Here is a 16,166-nt window from a genome sequence, read left to right on the forward strand (position 1 = left end):
TCATGGCTACCAAAGCTAATCAGAAGAGGTGGAGAACCTATTCAGTTTAGGATTACAATGCAATACGGTCTTTCTACAATACTCTTGACCATATTGTTTGGTTTGATAGTTTATTCATGTCTACTATACAATGTGATTCTTTTACTTATATGATTACATTGAATGTGATTTGGAACAACTTCCTAAATCTCATTCATACTCTAGCCAGAGATTCTTAATCATATCATAGAGTATTCTCCCTCAAACGGTTTGAAGGTCAGAGATCCCTTATTGTGCATTCACTTGCTTCCATGGCTAAGTGGCTTAACCCTAACTATGTCGTGGATACTCTTTGATGAAGTGACTTTGACATAGTCAAAGATCAAGGACCTAACCACAAGATAACTATGATGCCTCAGGTTAAAAGACTACTTTGCATTATCCCAACCATGAGTTCTCATGTGACATGAGTATGAGAACTCCTTGTTGATCGCATTCAGTGGAGTCATTCTCTATTGAGCACCTACATGCTTGTCTTGGAGTCAGTCACACCAATGACTCGAGACTAGTCACTCTCCCTAAGAGAAGACATAGCACGTATTAATCTTAACGGACCGTCAATGCCCAATTGGCAATCTTATGATCAAGAACGTTTAGGATATGTATACGAAAGAGAATCGTATCATGAATCTAACTTCTTTAGATCACATTCTCTCATTGGACTTATTGTTTAAGCATATAACATTTATATGAGACGACTTTAAACAATAATCTTTGCCCTTTATATTAAACTAGATTAGTTTAACATGTGAAATGTCCGTAAAGTATCATCATATGATTGACTTTAGAGCACATTTCCAACACCTATATGGTGATGTTGTTGATGCAACCTTGCACTTGTTGTTTGCCTCCACTACCTCTACTTGCCTGATTTTATTTCCACATCCCTGATTACCTCATCCTTGATTGTTTGATTTGTCTGCTTGCTCGAGCCACTGTTACTAGAAGCTACATCAGGACTCTGATACTGTCATCCAGTATACCATTATGCCCGGCTACCTTGATACGGTATATAACCTTTCTGATAATGTTGAATGTCAGCTGTGTACTAGTACGCTTTTCCCAGATACTGTGATATGTCACCCTGATAGTGGAAAACACCTTCATAACCGATATGCAGGTATGCACTAGGTCTAATAATGTTGAATGTCAGCTGTGGAGGGATTGCTACTATTAGTGCAGGAATTCTGAGGTCATTGATTAGACATGTGCCCCTCTTGGCTACATATGTAACATCCTTTATTTCCCCTCTTACATTCACCATAGTGACGATTAATGCACTTGTGACAGAACTGAGCACCAGAATGGTTGGAACTTCCTTGATTCTAAAAACATGAATTTCTAGTAATTTGCCGCCCTTTCGAGGTGTATTGGAACTTGAACCCCTGCTAGATGATCTGGAACTGTTACCATTTCTCTTGAAATATTAAGTCTTTCAGGCACCAAATGATGACTGCCCCCTGTTGTCTTCCTCTGAGTGTTACTGTTTTCCTCTCCATCATCGTCATTGGGGCCATTTTCGAAATCTTCAACATGAAGTAAAACTTCAAAAAATTCTTGATAGGTAGTGCATGGAGTTGATGCTGCCAAATAACGAAGTCGTTTACGAGTCCCTTTCTTAAACTGACGAAACATTTCTTTCGAATTTTCAGCAATAGTAGGACAATAGCGAGATAAATCAATGAATTTTCGGTGATACTCTGTTGCTGACATTTTACCATTTTTCAATTATGTGAACTCATCTTTTTTTTCGATCCTTGTATTCAGAAGGTGTGAATCTGGCATCAAATAAATGCTTAAATACATCCTAGCTTCTAGCATCCTGTGCAGACATCTGGCGTGACTCGTAAGTCAACCATGACTTCGCTCATCCTTAGAAAAACCACGTCACTATTTCGAGCCATCATTCAGCCGGAAAATTTCCATGTCCCTGCATAGCTTGAAAAGTCTTTTCAACATGCTCAAACTAAGCCTCGGCTACTTCAGGTCCTTCGTTGCCAAAGAACTTATTTATTTGAAGATGAGATGTGGTCTCTAAGGTAGTTCTTTGGGAATGATGAATTGTTTTCTAAATAACGGTGGCGATAACCTCATCGAATTGCTCAAAATTAGGAAAGTTTGTCTCAGGTGGGAAAGGTGGCACTTTACGAGGTGGCATGATTCTGACATACGAGATAAAAAAAAATTATTAGGACTTATAACACATATGACGAACACAGGACTACCAAACATATGCTTTGATACTGAACTGACGCACCTCGACTGAAGTCGAGGCATGCTGGTCAACACCCGAAGGTGACGTAGCCAAAAGGAAAATGAGGTAGAAATATGGGTAAATTTAAACTGAAACAAGAAGTTATTTAAGCTAATAAAGAGACTGTACAGTAGTGGGAAAAACCTATAACACATAAGCAGTCAGACCATAGATGACAGTACGACATAAGTAGACTAGTCGAATCTAGCTAAGATACTTATTACACAACTGGAAATAAACTCCTACATTTATTTGGGTAGATGTCAAAATTGTCAGAGATCCCTTGTATGCTACAGATGATTTAGCTAACTAAATCCTAGAGGAGCGAAAAATAGAAAGTGTGAGTGGGCAAAAACAAAGGTTTAGGAAACACATTTATTTTCCGAACATACTAACCCCTCGCCATAAAACTAGTTTTCAGAAAATCATACTACGTATAAGTATGAAATCAAATGTAATTCATCAATATTTCAAGAAACACAACAAATCATAATATCTCAACCGTAGCATATGAAAATTAGGTGCTCATCAATCTATGCTAACACACGAGTTCATGTAGAGAAATTCTGACATGAACAGGACTGAGTGTAATTATAATATATGCTCTAGTACTACAATCACGTGAAGGCTGGTGCTAAACGCATCACATACGAGCCCTAGTTGCCTAGTGCAACTTAGGATAGGACTGGCACCTACAATGAATCCAAAGTGAGCGTGCGGTGCGATGTGAACATACACCTGAAGCCTGGCCTTTACTCGAGGTTAGTACTACATCGGTGCAAGCATGCATGATGAGCAGATAAAATGTATATGAACATGCCATGACAATTTATAAATCTCAACAATATATTAGTACTTGTAAAATGAAATAAAACATGGCATGATAAGCATAATATTAAATCCAAATGCCTTTGTTGAAACTATAAAACTTTATACATAATATATGTAAAAACAAATGCCCACTCACTAATACGCAGTAGAATTGTAGCCTTCTAGCTTTGCTTGACCTCATACGTCCTCAGGATAATTCTTTCCTATATGTGAAACAACAATAGTGATTAATTAATTAAAACATACATGAAAAGGCTAGAAAAATCAACCATAGTTTGCTCAAACGGAGGGTTTTAATATACGAAAACATTCTACGCGACGTCATGGACTCATACACTTTAACCATGCACCCCCATAAAGCGACACGTGTAGCCCACGCGCTGGCAGAGACCCTAGGGAATATTCCGTCAACTGACGAAATATTTCGTTAACTATAACGTAATACCTTAAAAGTGTGAGTAATGGAATATTATCCTTCTTCCTCAGTTCTCTGGTTGCCGTCCTCGCAGCTGCCTTGTTCCCCGGAATCTGAAAAATGTTTGTCGAATTTTTGCAAAACTTTAAAACTTCAAAACTTTCTAATTTCTCAACCATTTTCGACGTTCTTTATATGGAAATGAAGTTTGGGGGGGGGGGGGGAGAAGAACAAATTTATACCTTTTGGGAGTCCAAAGAGTGGATGGAGATGGACTAAAAATGGCTCGAAAGTCTTGGCCTTAATTCCGACGTCTCAAAACCGTGTATTTTCACGTTGGCTTTGCTTCAAACTTGGACTAGGGACCTCGGTAAGTTGTTTAGTTGCTTCTAAATCTTCCAAAACCTTGTAACCCAGACGGAAAGTCGCTAGAGAAGTTCGATCCGAGTCGGAGCTTCGAGTTGGGAAGTCAAAACTCGCTCGTGTTTGAATCAGCTCTTATGGATGGACTCGTGGTGATGAGAGGAGTACGATGGTGGTTGTTTGAATGTCGATTTGTGATGTTTCATGATGGTGGTTTATGTTGCAAAGAGAAAGAGAGGTGCAGAGTGAGAGTGACGAAGAAGAGAGAGAGAGGGAGAGAGAGGGAGAGAGAGAGATAGAGAATTTGATTGGATGAGAGAAAGTATTTGATTGGGTGAGAAAAAGTAGGGATACGTGTGATTGGGTGATGGGGTAAAAAGGAAACCGATTTTAAAAATGAGATGTGTCCAATAATTGGACAATTGTAGAAGTAGAAAGAAAAATCTGCTTCAACCTATCTAAAATGGTGTCCATTGACACTCAATAATTCACACACGTGTACAATTTTACCCTTTGTTAACATACTTTAACTAAGTGTAATTTCTTCGTTACAAATCCGATTCAGGTCTAACTTGCACTCACTCGTTCGTAATAACAAGTACTATTTAATTATGATAATAGGAAAAATAAATTAAATGCTGAATAACAAACGTCGACGTCAGATTTTCACTATGCCAAAAACGGCATATCTGTCATTTTACACACTCGGGAAGGAAATTACATGGAAAATTAGGGACGGGTCGTCACAATTTAATCAAGTAAGACAAGAAAATGAGTTTTCTAATCGCTCGTGGATTTTAAGTTGATTTTGCTTTAAGTTGTCAAATATTTTAAGCCTTTGAATCTAAATTAATTTAATTTTATTACTAATATGCCTTTGATTGACAAGTCCTAAAAATGAAGAACTTGGAAAAGCAAGACTGCCTGAGTATTGATCACATGGTAAACGTGCCTAACTGTTCAAAGTAATCTTCTACCTATAAACCCTAAACTGAAAAATGAAAAAGTGATACAGATATACATGGTAGAAGCGTTGAGTGCATGATGAATTATGCAGCATCAGATAATTAAATTCTTTGTATAATGTAGTTATTTTTTTTATAATTAAAAGTAGGCAGACATCATGGTTTTTGTATAATTAATTTAGTTTAGCTACACTTGCAATCAAGACAGAGATTTAATATAAATAATTTTGAATTTTCCAATTCCAATCTTTCAGAGGCTGACTGGTATACGTACCATCTGCGATACTGGTCTTGGATATGAAGATATCAAGGCTTGATTTAGGCTAATACTTTAAACCATTCGAGGTTGTAAGGAAGATGAATATTAGACCTGATATTTTTTTACACGATTCGTTAACACGACATGAAAACAATACAAAAATAATGGATTTTGGATCAATACAATAGCTAATAGGGTCACCCGTTAGGAACCCATTGATAATGAGCCTTAACGGGTTTACACACAGGTAACTTGTTTCGACCCATTAAGAAACAATTTATTTTGATAAATTTTAAAGTTAAATTGCTAAAAAGCTTACTATATATAAAATACAATAGTCATACTATCTATATTGTATATTAAATATGTATTTAAGTATAAATAAAAATTCATAATTGCATCCTCCATGCGTAGACAATAGTTACATCGTCGTTTAGATTTTAAAAACCCTCCATACTCTCATGAACTTTGCTGCCAAGTAAACTAAGTCTAGGGCTTTTCCAAGGTGCATACTAGGTTCAATTAGGGAGCTTATTCCATTGATTATAGATGAAAGATTTGGAATGCAGCCTCTGAGAGGCCAATTTATTTTGAGTATGCAAATGATGTGCCTGGGTCTGCTTTGGAACTTGAAACAACTTTTCTATTTGTTTGCTTTCGAAATGGATACGATGATCATTTTTCTTTACAATTGAGGTTCTTGATGGTATTGAATTGATTTATATGATCTTGTATATGTAGAGCTACCTTCCCACTTTGCTCATTTTCTTATTATTAGTCTGTCAATGCAACCAGCTTTTCAAAATTCCATATTTAAAAAAATATCAAGTTTTATAAAATAAAAAAAAATAAAAAAATTGGAACCGAACCTAACAAAACCCAACCGAAAACAGACTGAACCGAAAAAACCAAAAGAAAACCGAACTGAATCGAACCAAATCGAAATTTCGGTTCAGTTTCAATTATGGCTGAACCGAATGAAACAGAACCCACCCCTAATAACACATACTAACCTTAGCGGATTGTCAATGACTAATTGGCAATCCTATGACTAGGAATGTTTTAGGAATGAAAATAAGAGAAATGTCTCGTTAATCTAACTTACTTAGATAATTTCTCTCTTAGGTTGAATACATTATTTGAATTTCCTTGTTGCTTAAACACATGATACAATAATCAGTGATTAACAATAAGCTTTGCCCTTCATTAAACAAATAAGAGTTTAACATAATGAGCATTCCAAAAGCTATTACATCAAATGAGTGGCTTTATAGGCATACTTCCAACATCTTCGACCTTATGGTTGACTGACTTCGCCCTATTAATTGAATCATCTGTCGGTAAATATTTCTTAACCGACGAAAGGGCATCCGTTACGTCTAGTTTGCTAGACAAGCCATAATTTCTGGTAGTGGAATCAACATATACGTTTATAAAAGTTATTTATATTACATAAGTTGACTAGGCCAGCCTTACAAAATAGAGATTGCCAACCAATTATTGAGAGTTCAATTTGTCAAAGGACCCCGCGAAGTAGACTCATACAAGAAAGTAACAAACAATTAGTTCATGTAATAATTAGGAATTCAAATAATTAATATCTATTTTGTTGATGCACAAAACTGGAGGTCTTGGAACAACGTAAATCCGACCGTGAATCTGCATGAAATGTAAATAACACAAGATGTATCGTGGTTCACCCCAAGGTTTGAGCTACGTCCACACTGATGTATTTCTCTGAGAGTATTTGTGAGGGAGAGAGTGTGAGAGCTTTGCTCTAGATAGGAGAAACTTAGGGTTTGTGAGGGTGAGGATGCCCTTTTATAGAATAAGGGCTCCTCCCCTTATTACATATTTGCCCCATCCTTTATTACATAATTACATTTAAGTCATCCGAATATTTATACGAGGTCTAAATACGAGGCCCTAAATATGGTATAAACAGTAGTCCCCCAAGTCTTCAGTCAAGAGAGTCTTTTGGCTGGAGACTTGAAATTCAGTCCATGTGTGGGCCGAAGTAACTAGATGTTGTCTTGAACTGATACTCGATATGAGGCAGTGCTCAATCTGAAATGACGCTCAACTAGAAGTAGCACACGCTGCGAGGCTACTCGGCTCGTGGCTTATGTTGCCTTGGTTGGCTCGGCTTGCGGCGTTTGAAGGTGAGGGAGTTCCTTTTAGAGGATAAGGGCTCGCTTCTCAATACATAAATGATGGGCTAGAGTTGATGCTCTCTAATGATGGTGAGGGAGTCACTTTTATAGAATAAGGGCTCGTTCCTCAATACATAAATGATAGGTTAGGAGTGATGCTCGCGGCGAAGCAGTTGCTTAACTGGCGGCGTTGCTTTCTAATGATGGTGAGGGAGTCATTTTTATAAAATAAGGGCTCGCTCCTCAGTACATGAATAATGGGTGCTCTCTAATGAAAGTGAGGGAGTCCTTTTTATAGAATAAGGGCTCGCTCCTCAATACATAAGTAATGGGCTAAGTCCCCCAAGTATTTTTCATGAGGCCCAGTTGAGGCCCAATATATGGTACATAATGTAGTCCCCCAAGTCTTCGGTCAATAGAGTTTGTTGGTTGGAAACTTCAAATTGAATCCATGTATGGGCCGAAGTGGCGGTTATTCGGAGGCGGTATTTGTATACCCTGCACTGAAGCTTTGTAGGTAAAGCTTTGTAAGTGAAACTTTAAAGCTGGAGCTCTGTAAATGACGCTTTTGAAGCTAGAGCTCTGTAACTGAAGCTTTTGAAGCTGATTGACATGAGTGATGCTCATGAATGTTTGTGTTAATTGACATAAGTGATGCACATGGATGTTGTCATGAGTGATACTCATGAAAATGTTAACATGAGTGATGCTCATGAATGTTAACATGAGTGATGCTCATGAATGTTAACATGAATGATGGTCATGAATATTTATGTATGATTGTCATGAGTGATGCTCATGAATGTTTATGTATGAATGACATGAGTAATGCTCATATATAATTTGGAGTACTGGACGTACTTTTGATCACCTGGTTGGTGGCATGAAGGAGAGTACGGGTTGTACATTTCATCATCTGGTTGGTGGCATGAATGGCTAGTTGCCAAATGATATTAAAGTACGGGTTGTACATTTCATCACCTGATTTCATCACCTGGTTGGTGGCATGAATGGCTAGTTGCCAAATGATATTAGAGTACGGGTTGTACATTTCATCACCTGGTTGGTAGTAATAGCGGCAGGTTGCCGAATAATTTTGGAGTACTGGACGTACTTTTGATCACCTGGTTGGTGGTATTTTAGGCTTATGGGCTTTCGCCCTCCACACAACATTCCAGCCCATTTATTTTGGGGCTTTGCTATTTTGTTTTTTTACCTTCTGTGGGGCTTATACATATTACCCTCTGATGAGGTTTATACAGATGTCTCCGAAAGATAATAAATTACATCATTCAAAACAAAGGTTTTGACAGTTGCAGATCGTTGGTGCGTACTACACCTACTACGTATTGGGTTGTTGCAGATCTTTTTCGATGTGCCTATTCCAGTGGTTTCTTCAGAAAAGTAGGAACATGCATGATGAAAGTTTTCTTTTTCAAAAATTGATGGCATCTTCTGCTCTGTCATCGTGCCAAGTTGGCTCCCTTAATCAACAAAGAGCTTGGGCTGTTGTGCATTAATTCCTCCTTTTCCTTTAATCCACTTTTGCTTTCTCAGAAAATGATTTCACATGGCTACCACCCTGCAAAGAAGATGCAGGGGATGGGTCACTAAGCTTTCTGAATTATTGCTTGTCCAACCTCACATGGTGAAAATGAGTGGAGCTTTGCTTCGATAAAGGCCCGGGGCCTGCGTGTTGGGGAGGGTCTCAGGGAGCTTTGGTTTCAAGCTCAGGCGATGGCCCTTAACCAGAACAAAGCAGTTGGCATTGCAAATTTGGGGTCGTCTTTACCTTCATTTTCCACACCCCCATTTTACCTGAATCTGCTCTCTACACCCAGCTTCTCAAGTTTGAGGCTCGTGTTGATTGACATGGGAAGTCTCGGATGTGAAGAGAAGGATGATGCCCAGGTCTTCTGCCGCTGAACTGCAGAAAAATGTCAGAACAACTCACTTACTGGACCGATTCCCGACCTCTGGACACTAACCTCAAAACCCTCTTCCTCGACCACGAATCCTTTGCCGGTTTCTTCCCGCCATTGTTCCCCTCCCTCTGCTTCATCCGAACCCTCGATTTTTCATACAACAACCTTACTGGATCATTACCCATATTTCTCATCACAGATCTGGACCGGCTGTGCTACCTTCGTCTCAAATGGAAATCTGGAATTCCAGTTTTAGGGGAGAAGTCTGAGCAGTCTTCCAACTTGTAAAGCGGAGGTGGTGCAAAGTCCGTTCCCCCACCGCTCTCGCGCCATAGAGCAGAGACTGCAACTGCTTGGCCTGGAGTAGAGATTTTTCTCTCTGGGAGGATACGTCGCTCATTTTCTTCAATCGCCACCTCTTTTGTCGATCTCGATCATTTCTTCGCCCTGATTCCATCTCAGTTTTTTGTCCCAATCCTAAAATTGATTTCAGATTCAGTCAATTCGTCCTCTCGGCTCTTGATCGATCCCCGTTTTGTCTTCAACCGTGTTCCCAATCAGATTCTAGGGTTAAGGTTTCAGAAAATATTCGATCTTCTTTTTCGTTTGTAGATCTGCAGCTGCTTGGCCGGGAGTAGAAATTTTTCCTCTCTGGGACGATACGGGTGAAGCTAAATCTTGGAAAAACGATGATTGCCTACCAGATTTGGGAGTTCTATGTACTGTGGCGCTCGTCCTATGATATCTTTACAAAATAATTCCTCAGGGAATCGGGGGAAAGAGGTGCTTGAGATCTCCGACCAGGGCCACCAGATGGGGGAGGAAGAGAAGGAGGAGCATCGCCTTCTCCCTGAGGGGCATCGGTGATTCGGTTAGTCATCCTCTGATGGATTCCAGAGTTACAAAATCATATCCCACACTGATCAGCACCAACGGTGCCTTGCATGAAAAATCGGGATGCTGGTTGTTGTTGTTGTTGGATTGGAAAGAGAAAAGAGACGATGGAATCTCTTTCTTTTTCTTCTGAATTTTTTTTTGTTTTTGCTGAGAGATTAGATTAGAGAGAGAGAGAGAGAGACAGAGTGTGTCTGTGTATCGAGAAGTGGGAGGGAATTTGAGAAGTGGGGTTTTGTGTTGGTGAAGTGGTTATCAGACCCGATACCCCGGAAATGGTATTCGGGGATTTTGAGCTGGTTTTTCCAGAATTCCAAGGTGATAGGTTTTGGTAGAGTTTTTTGGTTGGTTTTTAGAGATAGAGAGAATGAATCGTTGGGTTTTTTGTGAAAGCTTTGGGTTTTTTGTTTTGTGCAGATTCAGAGTGGTGAGATTTGATAAAAAAATGAAAGAGAACTAACATAGCTTTTTATGTCGATTTCCCACAGACGGCGCCAAATGTTGATGCACAAAACCGGAGGTCTTGGAACAACGTAAATCGGACCGTGAATCTGCATGAAATGTAAATAACACAAGATGTATCGTGGTTCATCTTAGAGTATTTGTGAGGGAGAGAGTGTGAGACCTTTGCTCTAGATAGGAGAGACTTAGGGTTTGTGAGGGTGAGGAGATCCTTTTATAGAATAAGGGCTCCTCCCCTTATTACATATTTGCCCCTTCCTTTATTACAAAATTACATTTAAGTCCTCCGAGTATTTATACAAGGTCTAAATACGAGGCCCTAAATATGGTATAAACATATTTAAAGACCATTTCTATAATAAAAATTATTCCAATCAAAGATTGTTTAATCATTTAAATGTGGTTTTTCATTGAGTGTTTCTCTGCATCAGCACTGCTCCTAACCGTCTCTACCGGTTTAAGAGTCGTTGGCATGCCTTCTCGACGTTTATCATTGCCCCTTTTCCTTTATTTCCTTCATGCTCACACCCTTTTTCTTTTAGTTTTACCTTTATGCCCAAATCTTGTAAAATCCAATCCCCCTCCAAGCCTCAATTTTACGTTCCCTTTCCATTCTCCTTCCACACAACTCCCTTGATGACCCTTAGATTTCCCCTCCCTAACCATAACTTAGTCCCTCAAGTTTTAAGGCTGATTTTGGATCTAAATCCACAACCCACGCTCCCCTACTTTACCGGAATGCTGAAAGTTTTGGGCGAAGAGCTCTACGACTTTCGTCGTAGGAATTTTGATGGTTTAGTGAAAAATAATACTTAAGCTCATTGATCAAGAGGCACTAGTTATTCTTATTCCACTTTTTATCACTCTTTACTCTTTACTACATGATTTTTCTCTCTAAACTAATATGTTTCTGTTGATCTTGAAAATTACAAAACCAATTGAAAATAAATAGATGAACAAAAGAAATATGGGCATTATTTTGTTAATGAAAAAACAATTAAAAGAAATTGTCGAGACTATTACAAACTCATGGCTACTTCTTGACTAACTTATTCTCTACTGTATAACAAACATACTATTTATATAAACTAAATCCTAATCTCTAAATGAAAACCTAATTCTAACGGACTAGGCTGAAATTGTAAACTTATTATTTTCCAACACCCCACGTTAAACTCATTGCGGTAAACAACATGAGTTTGTCAACAAGAAGATGTGAATACAGGCTTCATTAGTTGAATATACAGGCAGGCTCCGCTTTGCAGGCAAACAAACATGCATGCAATTTTCAGATCGCAGATAAAGGTAGATTTTCAGTAGTAGATGGCAGATCTATTTTCAAATGCCAGATGACTGATAGATTCCGGTAGACAAATTCAGATTTCAGCATATAGATGTTGGAGTATAAACCCTGTCACTAAACGGACGAGATTCCTATGTCCAAACTGTAGCAATACACAAACATATAATTTCAGTAATCACCAGGTCAATGTCACTCGTGTAATCACCGGTTTAAACACTCAAGTGTTCATTGCGATGGAAAATTTCCTAGCAGCATGTGGTTACCAAGAACAAAGGCCTCATAAAAAACCAAGAGCAATGGGCCTATTTTTTTTCCTTTTTTTTAATTTTTTTATTTAAAAATTTCCTCGGTCTTTTCCCGATTGCAGCACAGTTGTAGTGGTTTGATGTGGGTCGTTGTAGTGGTTTAGGTAGAGTACTCAATAGGTGGCTTTGTCAACACACGAAGTCAGGTAGCGAGGGCAGCAAATTTAGCCAAACAACGGCGGGTGGTTCACCCAGATTCTGAAAGATGAAAGGTGTTGTAGCAACAGGAGGCAAGCGAGTCGATGTTCAATGAGTTTCTGGGTTTTTAGCAGCAGCATAGGGCAATTTTTGGAGTTTACCAGCAACGGTAGTCAGCGGAACGATGAGTTTAGTCGGATTTGCAAGTGGTGGGTCCAGGCGACATCGTGGTGGTGATCTTATGCGAAAATGATGGTGGGTGTGTAGAATTTTTTAGAAACACATGCCATAGGTCAACTTCCAACGTCATCGATATTGTCTCTAACTTGATAAGTACCACCTGCACAATTCGTCAGATGTGAGGCTTTATTACAAAAGGTCTCGGTATCAGTTAGAGTGGCGTTACGATATTTAAATTCCTCCTTTTTCAGTGATATGACCGATGTAGAATTTCAACACGCCCACTTACGCGGGATCTAATTAGTTGGTCACACGTGAGAGATCTACACATCAACAACCACATGAAGCCAATGGGACTCACCCAACACACGGGGCCAAGGGATGCACTATCATCGTGCAGGGCCAAGGGGACCCACCCATCATGTGGTAATACGGGCTCGCTCTTTAAGTCTGATACTATGTAGAATTATCAAAGAAACTGATCGAAGAGCCCTACTTCCAGCTACACCGATATTGTCCCAACTTGGTAGCTACCACTTGCACCATTCGTCAAGTGTGGAGTTTTATCACAAAAGATCTTAATATTAGTTTGAGTGAGGTTAGAATATTTAAACTTCTCATTTCTCAGAGATAAGACCAATGTAGGATTTCAACAAGGTGTGGTCTAGGAAAATGTGAGTGCAAACTAGTTTGATTCAAGAAAAAATGTTGCAGGCAATGGGTGCTAGGCTTTTAGGCAAGAATCGGTCTGGTGGGTCAAGGTGCAGACTTTAGACGCCAGCACAGCAGACGTGCTTTCGACGGTGAGACTCAGGCACCACAAATTTTATTTTTTCGATTTAAAACAAAAACCTAACAATGACAAGCAGACTGACTAGAACAAACAGAAACAGATCAACATTGAAGGATGAAACCCAAATGAAATATGAATATTATTTTATTAACGGAAAAACAAATAAAAGAAATTGCCGTGACAACTAAAACTCATGACTATATTTTGACTAATGTTGCAGTCCTATTAGATTATGAATGTGATTGTGTAAATCCTAACATATCTAAGATATCCTTATGGGATTCTACCATATCTTTTATACTAGATATTATCCTATTAGAGTTGTAATCCTATGAGGGTAAGGAATTAACCTTCCCTACTACTATTAATAAAGGCACAATGGAGTGGAATAGAACACACCACACAATTGCACATCTCTCTCTTTTCTCTATGTGCCGCACCCCCTCTTTCCCTATGCCCTTCATAATTGTTCAGTAAATTATGCCTATAACACATTATTAGCACGTTCTTAACGCTGCGCTAAAGAGAGTTTGATCTTCAATTAGGGCAGTATTATGCTTTAATCATTCTTTTTATGATTAATTTATTATTTAATTGAATTGACTTGCATGCTATTGATTCAATTTAATTTTTCTATGTTGAACATGATACAACGCATTAGAGGTGCAATTCCGGCTTTCCGAGATGGATCTTTTACAAATTCAAAAGCTTTTGTTGTTTTCTGCCTATCAGATACGTTTAAAATAAAGTAAGATATTTGAAACGACCATGAAGCATGAAAACATTCCTCATGATGCATGAACCCCATACATTTATATTTACCTTTCGATATATATATATATATATATATATATATATATATGTATATATATGTTTCATGCATTACACAATTTTTACTATGTGGAAATTGTGAGTCCAAGAATCAAAAGAAATTAGAAGCAATTAGGGTTTTTCAAACCCTAAGATTGTCGGAAAAAAAATTAAATTTTTGGGAAACATTTGCGGTTGAGCCGCATACCGACCTCACCCCAAGCTGAGCCTACAACTCAAGGCTTGGGCGCTTGAACAGTAAGGCGACAGCCTTTTAGGCTTTGTTGCCACACTAGGCCCCTAGCCTGGGTTTGAACCTGTTGGGCTTGTAACACCTCCAGGTTGCATAATAGCCTTATTGCCCCCATTTCTTACGATCCCGCCCATACCTGACCAAGCTAGCGCCGCTGAGCTTGTCACGCACAGTTGACTCGCTAAGCCAGCATTGTTGTGTTTGTCCCACACCAAACTGAAGCAAGCAAAGCTGGGCTTCTTGCGCAACCAGCCCAAAGCTAGTAAATGCTGGGCTTTTTCTCCCTCCGCATTATTGACTCGCCTTCAGCAGCCTATGAACTGCTAGGCTCTTCCTTTCTCTTTGCCCCAAAGTTACAACTTGCCTTGTAGTGGACTGGGCTAATTTGAAGCTGTGTCCCCAAGCCCAAAGGCTTGCAACTTTTATTTTTTTGCAAGGTCGTGTAATGCAACTAGCCCGCATGTGCTAGGATGCATTCCTCTTTTCAACCCGATGCCATATATTGGCATCTCGTGCTTTTTAACCATACCCAAATATTTTTAGGATGTTTTGGTTAAAGCTAATAAAGCTATAATTCACTTGTCAAACGACATATCGCCAATAGAAGCTAATAAGACCAGCATGTCATTATTTTGCTTTCACGATCGACCCCGTATGGTCCCAATCTATTTAAATAATTAAAAAAGACCAACAATCCATTAATCTGACAAGAAATCCAAAATTATTGACCTGAATATCACTTTTGGACATTAACAATTCAATATTTTAATTCTTTTCTTTGAACCGTTGACATTATTTCCCGAAGCATTCACACTTGAGTTCCAGAAGTGTATTGTATTACATGTTCTTACAGGAACCTTTCTTTTATGAACTAAAAGTTCATAAACTAAATTGAACCTGTAATTTCAAATTTAGTGCCTTTGAAACCTGAAGTTTTCATAAAACAAATACACCTATGAAAACCGTACTTTTTTCATGAAAACCATGTCTTCAGAACTTGAATATTCTAAATTTGATGTTTATGGATGATTCATTCCCATAGCATCAATCACAATCTTGTTCCCTCCAATTTAGTGGATTTTCGAACGGTCACAAGTTCGATTTTCCTGATTTGGACGTTTATAATAGAAATCACTTTATGTGGGGTACAAGATGTTGTAATCTCCACTTAACTATCAAGTAGCTAAGAAACATTGAAGCCAACAATGGCATGGAAGAGCTAAATAAGCCCCCGCCATGCTCTTCATATGAAGACTTATGCCCGAAGCATGAGAAACGGAAGTGTGAAACCCCGTCCCAATTTAAGTGTATTTTCATATTGTTGGATCTATGAAATTACCTTTTTAGCCTTTAGTTGACTTTATTTGACCGTCTCATTGAAACGCGTAGTTTTAATTTTACTAATTTATTCTTAACGTACTTATCGCCACAAGCGCGTAGGCATGAACATATTTGATATCAGATTGATAACGAAGATTCTACGTTTGAACATCAAACATTTTCAGATATTTTCATGTTTCGTCCTTAGTGATCTTGTTTTGTTAGCCATTAGGGCCCACATGTTTCCTCCTTTTTCCCTCATCATGACCTCATTCCTTATTCCTTCTCTCTGAAAAACAAAAGCACACACTCTCTCTATCACAACTCTCTCATCTCTCTCCTTCTCTACACTCTTGGCTCACTCTCAAACCACCCTCTATAAGGGCTTTCAACACAAACAAACTACACAACAACAACAACAACAACAACAACAACAACAACAACATCCCCACCATCATCCTAGTGAAGGAGAACTCTCGAAACCTTCCCAAACTCGCTGCACAG

General features: G+C 38.7%; 1 long non-coding RNA gene across 1 annotated transcript; it reads right to left on the reverse strand.

The window, feature by feature from the left end:
* Positions 1 to 3,229: 3,229 nt before the first annotated feature.
* On the reverse strand, positions 3,230 to 4,192 carry LOC126625054 (uncharacterized). Its single transcript, XR_007624313.1, has 3 exons — positions 3,782 to 4,192; positions 3,570 to 3,652; positions 3,230 to 3,327 (listed from the first exon to the last, which is right to left on the reverse strand). It is a non-coding gene; the product is annotated as an uncharacterized LOC126625054 (long non-coding RNA).
* Positions 4,193 to 16,166: the final 11,974 nt, after the last annotated feature.

The sequence above is a fragment of the Malus sylvestris genome, chromosome 6 (genome assembly GCF_916048215.2).
Source record: "Malus sylvestris chromosome 6, drMalSylv7.2, whole genome shotgun sequence".
Classification (NCBI taxonomy): Eukaryota; Viridiplantae; Streptophyta; class Magnoliopsida; order Rosales; family Rosaceae; genus Malus; species Malus sylvestris.